At 40.5% G+C, this 14,000-nt stretch overlaps 1 protein-coding gene and 1 long non-coding RNA gene across 6 annotated transcripts in view; one reads left to right on the top strand and one right to left on the bottom strand.

Annotated features, from left to right (window-relative positions):
* The window catches only part of JCAD (junctional cadherin 5 associated), a 72,573-nt gene that overhangs the window by 21,425 nt on the left and 37,148 nt on the right, over nucleotides 1-14,000 (bottom strand). The gene's annotated exons all lie outside the window — the stretch shown is intronic.
* On the top strand, nucleotides 3,088-4,123 carry LOC140532857 (uncharacterized). The gene is made up of 2 exons (XR_011976701.1): nucleotides 3,088-3,284; nucleotides 3,534-4,123. It is a non-coding gene; the product is annotated as an uncharacterized lncRNA (long non-coding RNA).

Raw genomic sequence — 14,000 nt, 5'->3', positions numbered from 1 at the left:
AGGACCTGAGTTCGAATCAGGGCTCAGACATTTTGTATCTGTGTGATCCTGGGCAAGTCATAAAATTTCCATTTGTCTTGGTTTTTCATCTGTAAAATGGGGACACACTGCAGAAGAAAATGGCAAAACACTCACTATCTTTGTCAAGAAAATGGAGTGTCAGACACAACTGAACAATCCCACAACAACCGTGGTTAATTAGCTAGAGAAGTAAAGAAGGAAGAATGGGTGAAATGTAGTGATATGGACAGAAATAGTGATGCTGGGCACAGGAGCAGATGCGAGGGGGGAGGTCTCCTTGAGGAAGCTTTGGTTTTCACTTTACTTGCTGGTTGGTGTGTTAAAAAAAAAAAAGGCAGCCAAGTTCATTGTTGGTATTGACGCAAAAAACTGACCAACTTTACAAGGTATGTGGAAAATGTTAGACCTAAAAAGGAATAAATGTTAGAAAAATATATGTATAACTGGAATTGTGTTAGGCAGGGCTTGGGATTCTCTGAGTGCTACTAATGGGAAGCCAATCTCTACGGATGCTAAAAACCAATAGAGGAGGAGAGGTTGGAGGGAGAAAGGAAAATGAGGTGGGAGTAGAGAAGGGGCAGAATTTAAGCTTCTTGAGAGCAGGGATTCTGGATTTTTGCCTCTGTATCTCCGAGTTCCTGGTACACAGTAGGGGCTTATTGTTTATTTAATTGGATTAACGTAGTACATAGGCTATAGAAGGAGAATGAGCAAAGAAAGAGGTCCAGACACACACATAAGAGGCATGGAAGAACACCACCATCAGTTCTTTTGGGTGTCACTCAGTGGCACCAGCATCAAAGATTTCATGCCTTTGATTTGTTCCTGAGAAAAGTCTCTTATGAAAATCTTTGGAACTCTCTCTCCATGGGATACTCAAAATCTTGAACAACCATAAAAAACAAGTCTTTAACAAATGCCTATAAGAGATAAGGAAAACCTTCCCATCTCTGACCTCTGCTACACTTAGCCATTTCTATCATTCATTCATTTCCCTGGTTGATATGGAGATGAATTTGATAGAGGCCATCTCCCCTCCTTTTGAAGAAGCAGCTCTCTGAGAAAGCTAAGTACCAGTATCCTCATCTAGCCTGCATACAGCAAGGATTTGCAAGGATGTAATCTGCTATTTCTGTCTAGAGTCCAGACTGTATTTACGTACTTCTGAGATATGAGGTCCTAAAATCCAGCTGCGAGGGGGAAGTTCATGCTTCAGAGATATGTTTTCTCAGAATAGAACTCCCATCACCAAAGCACCCATTAGCTCCACGGGTCATCGCTGAGCAAACAAATGGAGGCTTCAAACATTCTTTCCATCATTTAGAGATTGGCAAACTCTAAACTGTGCAACCATTGATTACAGGTCAGAGGGAGGACCCCAAAGCCACAGGTACAGGTTGCCTGATGAACTCTCAGACTCTTGTAGAAAAGACAGAGAAGAAAAGAGAAGAGGGAAAATGTGGAAAACCAGAGGAACTCACCGATCCCCAGTTACCCAGTTGAGGATCTATCTGGGTACCAAACTGCCCTGGGAGCTCAGAATCAATGGAAAACATCCCAGGCTACAGTAGTTGTATTTCAGAGCTAATACTCATCCCATCACAACTCATAACACAACTAACAAGTGAGAAGCAGGGTGACATTTTTGAACACTATCTTTTTTAGTGGAAAGTTTGTGAGAACACTGAAGGAAGACCGGAGAGCATGACTTAAATGCCACAAAAGGATGATTATTATGGGCTAGATGGTTGTTTGTCAGAGATGTGAGGCAAAGTTTCAGGGCAGCTGGAAGGGAGATTACTACACTAAATGATCTTTTTGACGTCCCCTAGATCTGGTTTTCACATCTTGATCAACCTTGCCAAAAAAAAAATCACCTCTGTCATTCCTAGAACACTGACCCAATTTTCTCCAAGTGAAAAATAATCCTACTACCAGCAGTAACTTCCCAGTGCTGATGCTGTGACCAAGTCCATACATCTCATGGTTTTTGATGTTGGTGAAGCCCATTCATCAGAGCTCCAAACCACATTGACTCCCCTTGGGACAGCTCCTCATTGGACATTGACCTCTACCTCTGGAATCACCAATGGGCTCTGATCAGTAAGGTTTTGCCATATTTGGCCCAGAACCAGGTCTCCACACCACTTCCCAACCATCTCCGACCACCATATATTGCCACTTTCTAGATCTCTTTCAACGTGTTGCTTTCCCCTGTTAGAATATAAGCTCTTTGAGGGCAAGGGCTATCTTGCTTGGTTGTATTTTTTATCTAGAGTTTAATAAATTCTCTCCCTGTGTCTTTACCTCTTTCTCTCTTCCTAGTCCTCCTCTCCCTTTGGAGTTTCAATGCCAAAATATCTCATTCCTGAAAGAATCCAAACACAGTGGAGACCTGGAGTCAGAAAGACCTGAGTTCAAACCCTACCTCACACACTTATTAGCTGTGTGACCCTGGGCAAGTCCCTTTACCCTGTTTGCCTCAGTTTCCTCATCTGTAAAATAAGCTGGAGAAGGAAATGGCAAACCATTCCAGTATCTTTGCCACGAAAACCCAAAATAGGGTCATAAAGAGTGGGACATAACTGTAAATGCTGAGCAATAACAAAGTACCTGCTGTTAAGGGAGAGACAATGTAGTGTGGTTGAAAGGGCAATGAACTGAAAGTGCAAGTCCCCAGATCAGTCACTTATTGTATGACCCTGGCCAAGTCACTTACCTTCTCTCTATCTCCTTATCCCAGTTTCCTTATTTGTAACAAGAGCTGATAGCTAACACTTATGTAGTACTTCAAGGCTTGCATTACCTCATCTGGTCCACACAATAACCTGTGCAGTTGTTATCCTCCATTTAGCATATGGGGAAACTGAGGCTTAGCTCAGCTAACATATAGGACCTACTATGTGCCAGGGTCACAAAGTTAGTTAAGGGTCTGAGGCAGGATTTAATTCCAGTCTTCCAGATATGAAGTCCAGTATTCTGCTACATTAAGCTACCTCCCTATTGGGCTGGGTTGTGAGGAAATCTCTTTATATGCCATAAAACACTGTGTAAATGTGAGCAGCTGCTTTTGTTTCTTCCTCTTTCTTCAACCAACGTACTACTATTATCCTTGTTATTTCAATAACCCATGACACAGATGAAAATTTTGTATTACTAGCATTGAGTATGGGAGCTGGGGAGGAAGCAGACCACCATGGCAGCATCAGCGGGGAGAGGTGCTCCAACCCTCACATTCTGACAGCTTCTTGAAAATCTGCCTGGTGAGTAAAGGAAAGCATCTCAGTGCAGGGGGTTCGAGGGCAAGGGAGGAAGGTGGTGGGGATGTGTGCCTCAGCAAACATGTTCTGAAGCAGAACAGCCCAAGAAATACATATGTCTCTCTGTGAAGGTCAAGACAACAGTTTTTAATACTGAAGGCATGAAATGAAATTAGTTAAAAAAACAAATCATGTTTGTCGATGTGACAGCAAAACAGATGTTAAATTGGAATCTTTTTTTCTTTTTCAAAGCCAATCTAAGCAGGATATGATTTTAAAGAGACACAAACAAGCCTCTCAAAATGAAGTGTTTTCTATGGGCAGTAGCCCTGTCTGGAGGGTGTGCTTGGCTCACTGATCTTCTGCAGGCCTCCCAAGATGTGGGCCCCCCAAACCACTGCATCACAGGAGAGGGAAGTCTCTAATCAGCCACAATTCTTACTGGGGACACAGAAGCGCAGACGATGGCTAATTACAAGTTACAGCAGTGACGAACCAACAAAAATCTTTACCAGAATTCCTGAAGGGGGTTTGTGGGGGGAACATTATAGCATGAAAAGAAAAGCAAGGCTTCCGCCACTGAAACTTCCCATGGAAAAGATCACAGAGCTGGGAGTCCGGACAACTGTGTCTGAAGCCTACACTTTCTACTTCTCTGACTTTCAGCAAGTCATGTAAACTCTCCCTCAGTTTCCCCAGCTACAAAATAGGGATAATTCCCAGGGTGGTTGTGAGGATTGAATAAAAAATAATTATAAAGTGCTAAGCATAGTGCCTGGAACATAGTAGGTGTTGTATGTTAGCTATTTTCACTAGTTATTATTAAAGCTTAAGTTACTTCATCTTTTTGGCCTTTACGTTCCTATACACTATAATATGAATATAAATGACCAAGTTTTCTTCCATCTCTACCGACTATATAATTCCTGTTGTTGTTCAATTGTGTCTGACTCGTCATGAACGCATCTGGGGTTTTCTCAGCAAAATAATGGAGTGGTTTGCCATTTCCTTCTCCAGTTCATTTTACAGATGAGGAAACTGAGGTAAATAGGGTTAAGTCATTTGTCCAGGGTCACACAACTAGGAAGTGTATGAGGCCAGATTTGAATGCAGGAAGACAAGTCTTCCTGACTTTAAGCCAGCACTCTATCCACTGCACCACTTAGCTGTCCTGATCTGATTCTAGGAACCTATGAAGTTCTACTGTGCTAAGTTACAGTAACATTTCCTCTGATGATAAAATTTCAGCTCAAATACATGAACAAAACTCTGTCTAGTTGAAAGCAATCTAAATTAATTTTAATATTCAAATAGTTATATTATTATATTATATGCAAATCTAACAAACAGCATTCCAAACATACTATTCAACTTCCACCCAGATCTGTGCCAAACTAGCAGAGGTTATGAATATATCCCTTCTGTTTTCATCCTTTCCTCCTTAGAAGGGAGGGAACCCAACATCACTCAACACCCTCCACTACATAATGGTTTGTTGTTAATAATGATATAGCACACTGAAAAAAATCAAAGAATCATAGAATCTCAAAGTAGGAAGTGATCTTAGAAATGATTCAATCCAACCCATGATGGAACAAGAATGTCCTTCCTAAAGTGCCTTTGCTTGAAGACCTCCACTAAGGTCTACCAAATAGCCCATTCTTTTTGGGGGTAATTCTAATGGTTAAGATGTTTGTCCCTATATAAAGATGCTCTCTGCCTTCCCAATGTTTATCCACTGCTCCTAGTTACAGAATTGAAGATATGAAGCCCATAAGAGTAAATCATGTCCCTCTTCCACTTGATAATCAATCACCAAGTATTTATTAGGTACCTACTGTGTGCCATGCTCTGAAATGTGACTCTCATGTGCTCCTTTATATCTTCTTTTCCTCAGGATAATCATTCCCCATTTCTTTCTACTGACTCTCATATGGTACAAACTCAAGCCGTTACCATTCACATTGCCCTCCTCTAGACACTGCCAGTTGTCAACATAACATCATAAAATGAGGCACCCACAACTGAATACCATGTACCACATGTGATCTGACCTGGACCGAACCCAGAGGGACTACCACCTCCCTAATCAGAGAAAATACTCCTTTCCTCATGCAACCCAAGATGGAATTTGTTTTCTTGGCTGCCACATCATACTGTTGATACATACTGGAGTTACAGGTCATGAAAACCAGAATTTGCCTTATAGAAGGTTTTTCAGTTGAAGGAGGGAGTGCTGCACATAGGTCAGATCAGCAATTTCATGGGTGTAAGGAACTCCTTATGTAGAAATTTCCTACGCTAATGCAGACCCGTAACTTTCCTCTAATTTACAGTTTTAGAGAATTGTCTGGAGCACAGAGAGGGCAAGGGATTTGATGTGCTGATCGTTACACAGCCAGGATGTGCCAGAGGTTGGACCTCAGAGTAGTTCTTTCTGATTCCAAGGTTAGTCCTTTATTCTCTAAGCCACCCTGCCTCTGAAGGACTTCAACGATATCTTCCAATAATATGCTTTTCTCTAGGCTACTTCTGACTCTGAAAAGACAATAGCCAATTTCATCACCCCCTTCTCAGTCCTCATGTCACGGTTATCAACAACAATTTAAGAAAATCAATAGTAATCAACTTCCCCAAATGGTTTGTGAAGGTGGGGAGCTATTAACATGCCAAGGTCTATTCAACTTCAAGTAGACCTTAATGCAAGGGAGCAAAGGTGCTCATAAATAGCTTTACAGAAATTCTCAGTCACCAACCCTGGGGATCCACAAATACTAAGAATGATCTACAAACATTTCATTATGCCCTTGCTGATCAATATTCCTCTTCACAATGATTCCTCTCCAGATGGGCCCCAATGACACCAATAACACTCTTTCCACTTCCATTCCTTCATCCTTCCCCTCACCTGAAGTACCATGATTATTTCTATGATCATAAAACCATAGCAGTGGGTTAACAGGCTAGCATTCATCTCACCCAGATAAAGCAACCACCAGAGTAGCATGGTTAATTAAAAACATTTCCTAATCTAAAAATTATTAACAGATAATTTGAGTTTACCTTATGGGACCTTCCTCTGAAATAATTAACCTCCTTCCTGTCCAGTCTTCCTATACCTTACTCCCTTCCACATAATCTATTACATGGTGACTAGCCCTGTTGTTGTTACTCACAGTACAATACAATAATCTCTTGATTCCAAGCATTTTCTCTAGCCATCCCACAAGAACTGGAATTCTCTCCCTTTTCATTTCTGCCTCCTGGTGTCCTTTAAGCCCCAACCCAAATCCTACAATTCTACAAGAAGCATTTTCTGGTGCCTTCATGGTAGTGTCTTCCCTCTGTAATTATTTACAATTTATCCTGTCTAGACCTTGTTTGTACATAGCCGTATGCATCCTGTCTGTCCGATTAGACTATAAGCTCCCTGAGGGCACGGAAGGTTTTTGTCTTTCTTTATATTCCTGGTATTTACCCAGAGTGCTTGGCATGTTGTAACAGATGCTTAATAAATTCTTGGGGACTTGATTCATGTTTCACCAAGGTATGTATTGATTTGCCTTACTGGCTACTTGCTCCACTGTCATCACTTCGACACATCTTTTCTGCCAACCTTCTTAGTTGTCATGAAATTGTTTCATCTCATCCTTTTGTGGATTCTGCCACTCCAAAATTTGTTTTTAGGCAAAATTTAAAGTTATTTGGTGGGGAGTTTGGGTGAATTCATGCGAGTGCCTGCCTTTTCTCTGCCATCTTCCTTCCCGGGTTATTTGGTAAGAGCTGGGAAAGACAGCCCAAAAGCAGTATGGAACATCACATCCATGAGGACTAGCCAGCACTAGCTAAAGGTCAAGCATGCCTGCCTGCTCTCCACCAGCCCATTACCTAGGTTCCTTGCAGGTAGGGGCTATGTTTTCTAACTTCTCATAGCACAGTTCTCATTCTCTTCATTTAACAGGGCGTCAAGGTTACTTAAGCAACCTTAAGTAACAAGCCTCAAACTTTTCCTCATTCCATTCATCCTCCATTCAGGCATCAAAGTTATTTTTATCAAATCAAAGTTATTTAATTTTAGGAAAAAATTTTCCTAACCTCCAGATCCAAAAATTTGTCCCTTACTCAATAAACTTCAATGGCTCCCTATCACCTCCAAGATCAAATAAAAAAACCTCTGTTTGATATTCAAAGCCCTTGATAACATAATCTCCTCCTATCTTTTCAGCCTTCTTACACCATATTCCCTGCCACATCCCCTTCAATCGAGTGCCACTGGCCTCCTGGCTGTTCCACAAACAAAACGCTCCATTTCTTGGTTCTGGCCATTTTCTTTATATTCCTGGTATTTACCCAGAGTGCTTGGTATGTTGTAACAGATGCTCAGTAAATTCTTGGGGACTTGATTCATGTTTCATCAAGGTATACATCGATTTGCAACCTTCTCACAAGGTCCCAAGTCTTCTGTATATTCTTGGCTAATTATTTTACATAGAGTACCAGACTTGAAACGAAGAAGACCTGTCTTTAAATCATGCCTTAGACATTTGCGAGTTCTGGAAACCTGGAGCAAGTCGTCAGTTGATCAGCATTTATGAAGCTTCTACTAGATGCCAACCATTTTACTAAGTTCTTGGAATACAAAAAGGGCAAAAAGACAGTCCTTATCCCTCAAGGAGCTCACAATCTGATGGGGAAGACACAAGGAAACAAAAATGTCCAAACAAGCCCTATACAGGATAGATAGAAAGTAATTAAGAGAGGGAAGACACCAGAACTAAGGACACTTAGGAGGTTTCCTGTAGAGAGGTCTTTAGTTGGGTTGGGATTGAAAGGAAGCCAGGGAAGGCAGCAAGTAGAGATGATGAGGGAGAGAATTCCAGGCATAAGGGACAGCCAAATAAAAAGGCCAGAACCAAGAAATGGAGCGTTTTGTTTGTGGAACAGCCAGGAGGCCAGTGTCACTTGATTGAAGGGTATGTGGCAGGGAATAAAGTGTAAGAAGACTGGAAAGGTAGGAGGAGATTATGTTATGAAGGGCTTAGAATATCAAACAGAGGTTTTTTATTTGATCTTGGAGGTTACAGGGAACCATTGAGGTTTACTGAGTAAGGGACAAATGGTTAGATCTGGGGGTTGGGAAAACTTTTTCCTAAAATTAAATAACTGATTTGATAAAAATAACTTTGATTCCTGAATGGAGGATGGATGGAATGAGGAAAAGTTTGAGACAGGTAGAACCATGAACAGAATACTGTAATAGTCTAGGTATGAGGTGATGAGGGTCTGTGCTGGAGGGCTGGCAGAGCCAGAGGAGAGAAAGAAGTTTGTGTGAGAGATATCACAAACGTGGAATCAATGGGCTTTGGCAAGAGATTGGATATTGGGAGCGAGGTAGTCATTTAACCCCTCTCAGCTTGTTTCCTCGACTATAAAAGGAGGATAATCATAATATAACTTCAGGACTGGGATACACACATACAGTCCTGAAGTTGTATTATCATTATCCCCTATATATACATACACACATATATAGATACATACATATATATATACATAGATGCATATATATACATATATGCATACTACACACACACACACACACACACACACACATATAGTCTTTGGCAAACCCTAAAGTGCTACTACAGAAACATTAACTATGATTATGAGTATTATATTTGGATCACTGGTATTCATTTCATGTGGTTACACAGGTATGCACACAGAAACAAATTTCAATATTTCATGAATTTAAAATTCAAGACTCTAGAGAGAACTGCTATGGCTGAAGAATTCAGTCTTGTGGCCAACCTGGTGATGAACATCCCTAAACTTAGCTAAGTTGGGTCTCCTGTACCCAAAACCTTCTCTGTTTGGTGGGACCTATTCAGAGTCTGGATTTTGCTGGCACATTCCTTGGGAAGCTACAGTCTTTTCCAGGGCTAAATGAAGCATCAAACCTTGATGGAACATACACCCACCGACCTGTGGCTATTTCCTCCAAGAATATGGAGGGTAATCCATCCATATCTGGCCTAACCTGTACGACTCTGATTCATGTTCTCCCATAACCTTATCACACGAAGTCCCAGGCAATGTGCTAGGGATCTTCCTAATTTCCAGTGCAGGGCTCAGCAAATTATGGCCCAGCCTGTGAGCTAAGAATGTTTTTTACATTTTTCAATATAATAAAACTTTATTTTAAAGTATAAAACATATATGTGTATACATATATACTTATATACACAATATATAGTATGTGTACATATGTGTGTGGGTGTGTGTATTGGCCCTCTCACTATACAAAAACAAGTGCTGCACTGTATTTGGCCCACAGGCCATAGTTTGTCAACCTGTTTTCTAGTGACATCGCAAAGAAACCAGTAGACCATGTGTTGACTTCCATCAGGTATCCCTAGCTCTTGCCATGTGACCAGCCCATCTTCTTTTCCCAATCATATATTTATTAAAAGTAGAATGTATCAACCTTGTGTATGTGCTAAACTTAAATTTTAAAATGATCATTATTATTTGTAGCAATTGGTCTTTGAATATAGAACTGTTGCTCTCAAGAGAATAACTTTTAGAGAAGGAAAAAGGTATTTGGTCCCCAGAAACTTAGCCTCATCATTTGTATTTATCAGAATTCTTTCCATAAGACCCTATTCAAGTGATCATCCTCATTAAGTTTTCTGATTCACAAGGAGAGGGATGTTGCTACGAATTAATAGTAACTACACTCATACAGGAGGTCAGTCGAATACAGCATAATCTTAATTTTTGTTGTTGTTCAGTTCTTTTCAGTTGTGTCTGACTTTGTGACCCCATACGGGGTTTTCTTGGATACTGGAGTGGTTTGCCATTTCCTTCTCCAACTCATTTTGTAGATGGGGAAACTGAGGCAGAGTTAAGGGACTTGCTCAGAGTCACACAGCTGGTAAGCTTTTGAGGTCAGATTTGAATTTAGGAAGATAAGTCTTCTTGACATGAGGCTCAGGATCTTAGCTGCTTCACCACCTAACTGCCCTTTCACAGAAATAGATAGTCCTAAATGGTTGAGGAAGAAGAGCCTGGATAAAGGAACTTTTTCTTCAGCAAATCAGCCTTTGCTGAATTCAAGTCTAACTTTTGATATACACTAATTGTGTGATTATGACAAAGTTTCTTAACTTCTCAGCATTTCAGACAAATCTAAGACTATACATAAGCTGAGGCAAGGATGCGGACCAGCACTGGAGGAGGAAATTTCCTCATGTGAGTGTTTCCCATACCAGAGGTATCAAACACACAGGACACAGACTCCATGCGGCCTGCAACACTCCAAAGTACAGTCTAAACCAGATTAAAATGCAGTTGTGAAATATATAAAACATAGATAATATGGTATTTTAAAATTAAGTTAATATGTGGCCTGCAGGGATCTTTATGTAAGGTTTAGGTTTAGCTGCCCTATACCAGTAAATCATGAATCTAGTTCCTATTCACAGAAATAGGGAGATCTTCAGGTGACTTTGTGAATGTGAAAGAAAAAGAGAAATTATGGTAAGCTAGTTTATTTTTTAAATAATATTTTATTTTCCTCCAATTACACATAAAACCAATTTTTAACATTTGTTGTTTTTTTAAAGTTTTGAGTTCCAAAATCTATGCCCTTCCCACTCCCTGAGATGATAAGCAATCTGATATGTTACACATATGCAATCATGTAAAACATTTCCATATGAGTCATTTTAGGCAAGAAAACTTGAACAATAAAAGATTAAAAGTAAAAAATAGTATGCTTCAAGTCTACATTCAGAGAGCATCAATTCTTTTCTCTGGAGATGGATTGTATTTTTCATCTTGAGTCCTTTGGGGTTATCTTGGATTATTGTATTGGTGGGAATAGCTGAGTCATTCACAGTTCTTTGTTGTAAACTGCTACTGTTACTGTATACAGTGTTCTCCTGATTCTGCTCATTTCACTTTGTATCAGTTCATGGAAATCTTTCCAGGTTTCTCATGGTAAGCTAGTTTAAAAGAGAAGAAGGCAGCTAGGTGGCTCAGTAGATAGAGCACTAGACCTGGAGTCAAGAAGACCTGAGTTCAAATTCAACCTTAAAGACTTACTAGCTGTGTGACCCTGGGCAAGTCACTTTACTTCTATTTGCCATACTGCAGAAGAAAATGGCAAGCCCCTCTAGTGTCTCTGCCAAGTACTGAGTCCTCTTCTTATAACCTCTCAGTGATCTCATCAGCTCCACGGGATTCAATTTCCTCTGATCAGACGACTCAGTTCTACATACCTGGCACATTTTCTCATCCTGGACTTTTCCTCTTTGATGTCTATGGAAGTCTCCATTATCCTTCTAATTACCTAAATCCTCAGCTTCAGAATCATACTCAACTCTGGTATATCTCCTATATTTAATCAATGGCCAAGTCCTCTCCTTCTTTGCACAGCTATCACCTTAGTTCAGTGATACTTCCTCCATTATGTCTTTCTTGATCTTCCTATCTATTACCTACCCCCTCCACTACTTTATATACATTTTGCAGTGACTTATCTATGGACATGCTATCTTCTCAGTAGAATATAAGTTCTTTAAGGTCAGGGGTAATTTGGGGTCTTTTTTGTCTTGGTATAGAGCTTTGCAATAAACACTTATTAAACTGAAATCAAATAGGAGGGAAAGCATACATGATAATCCTTCATTGTCCTCTCACATGCTTTAGCAAGTACCCATTCATGTCTGTCTCTCTGCCTTTGGATCACAGATGGCAACATGATGAAAACTATTCTGTAGTCTGAGGACTTGAGTTCAAAACCCAAGTGAGCATAGGCAAGTCACTTAGCCTCTACATGGAATGAATTAATCAATTAGTACAAAAAAAAATTATTAACCTCTTATTGCATGTGAAACACTGGGCCAAGTGTTGAGGATGCAAATAGAAAAGGCAGTCCCTGCCCTCATGGGGCTCACATTCTAATAGGGGAGATCACATATATGGAAGATTCCTTCCACAAAACCGATGGAAAGGTCCCATGGTCCTTAGGGTAGAACAGCAAAGCAGATGTTGATGCCTTTTCTTTAATGTCACATCCATTGTTAGCTTCTGCTGTTGAATCATTTTGACAGCATCAAGAACTTTGGTGCTAAGAACTTTGTTTTCTGGGTCTTTAGTAGCTGTGACCATAGCACCTGCAGGAGCAGATGGAAGGCTGTATCTCCAGGGGTGTGCTACCCAGCATGAGGGCACCGGGCCGGAAGCACAGTTATTCCCAAGGCTCTCAGCTTTGGGGTCTGGGGCTGTCTCCATCAGAGTCTGAGAGATGATGACCAAAGTGGTTGGTGGTATTTTGATATGATATTTAACGATATATATGTATGACACTTGAAGCCGTGGGAGCTGATGAGATCGCTAAGCAATAAATGTATATATTGGAGGGGGGAAAAAGAGGGGTCAGAAGAAAGCCTTAGGTCTGCGAAGAAAGGGAGACAGAAGGGGAGAGAACCAGGAAAGAACTTTCGCTAAAACAAACAGGAGAACAAACAAAAGACCATAGAAGAGAAAGTATCCAGGAGGATGAGTCAACAGGGTTACCTGGTGAAAAGATTTCAAGAAAGATAAGGAATGAGAAAAAGCCAAAAGGCCTTCAGCTTTTAAAATTGAGACATGATTGATGATTTTGGAGAGTAGTTTCAGTTGAATGATGAAGTCAAAAGTCAGATCAGAATGGGATAGGGAGGAAGAGAGAGAGAGAGAGAAGTAAAGCAACACAAATGGATGTTTTTCATAGAAGGTTGGCTGTGGAAGGACAATGATATAACAACCTGATATGGGGAAAGCAAGGAAAGATCAGAGATAACAGACCTCTGAACCCAGGGGTCAAGCAGTCTCAGAGGCCTGGGATCAGGAGGCCACATGGTATAACAACAGCTACTACTAACATTTATATAGCACTCTAAGGTATATAAAATGCTTTACATGCCTTTTCTCATTTGATCTTTGCAACCAATCAATCAACAAACATTTATCAAGTATGTGCTAGGGCTGTGAGGTAAGTACTACAATTATTCCCATTTTATAGATTCAGAAAATAAGGGTAACAGCATTTCAAAGAGACCTGCCTACGATCACATAGTTAGTAAGTGGGATACAGCCAAGTCCATGGCTGTATCCACCATGTCGTCTTTACAATGATCAGCAGTCCCAGAGGAACTGGGTTTTAATCCAAAGTCTGCCACGGAGACTTTGACTTATCAGTGTAGAAACAAAATAAAAATGGCAATAGCTACCATTTTTATAGCATTTTAAGGTTGACAAAGAACAAGTAGGAGGTGAAGCAGATAGAGTGCCAGGCCTGGAATTAAGAAGACTCATCTTCCTGAGTTCAAATCTGGCCTCAGATACTTCATAGCTATATGACCCTGGGCAAGTCATTTCACCCTGTTTGCTTCAGTTTCTTATCTGTAACTGAGCTAGAGCAGGAAATGTTAAGCCACTCCAGTACCTTTGCCAAGAAAATCTCAAATGGGGTCATGAAGAGTGGGACATGATTGAAACAAATGAGCAACGACAAGGTTTACAAAACACTTTACAATATCATCTTGTTTGATCCTCACAAGAACCCTGGGAGGCAGGTGCTATTTACTGATGAAGAAAATAAGACAGATTAAATGACTTGCCCTGGGTATGTGATCCCCCCAGTAGTTGGGGGACCCAAATTATCAACAA

The sequence above is a fragment of the Notamacropus eugenii genome, chromosome 3, assembly GCF_028372415.1.
Source record: "Notamacropus eugenii isolate mMacEug1 chromosome 3, mMacEug1.pri_v2, whole genome shotgun sequence".
NCBI lineage: Eukaryota > Metazoa > Chordata > Mammalia > Diprotodontia > Macropodidae > Notamacropus > Notamacropus eugenii.
The sequence above is the reverse complement of the archived record's forward strand: the minus strand, read 5'-3'. Positions and strand labels throughout refer to the sequence as shown.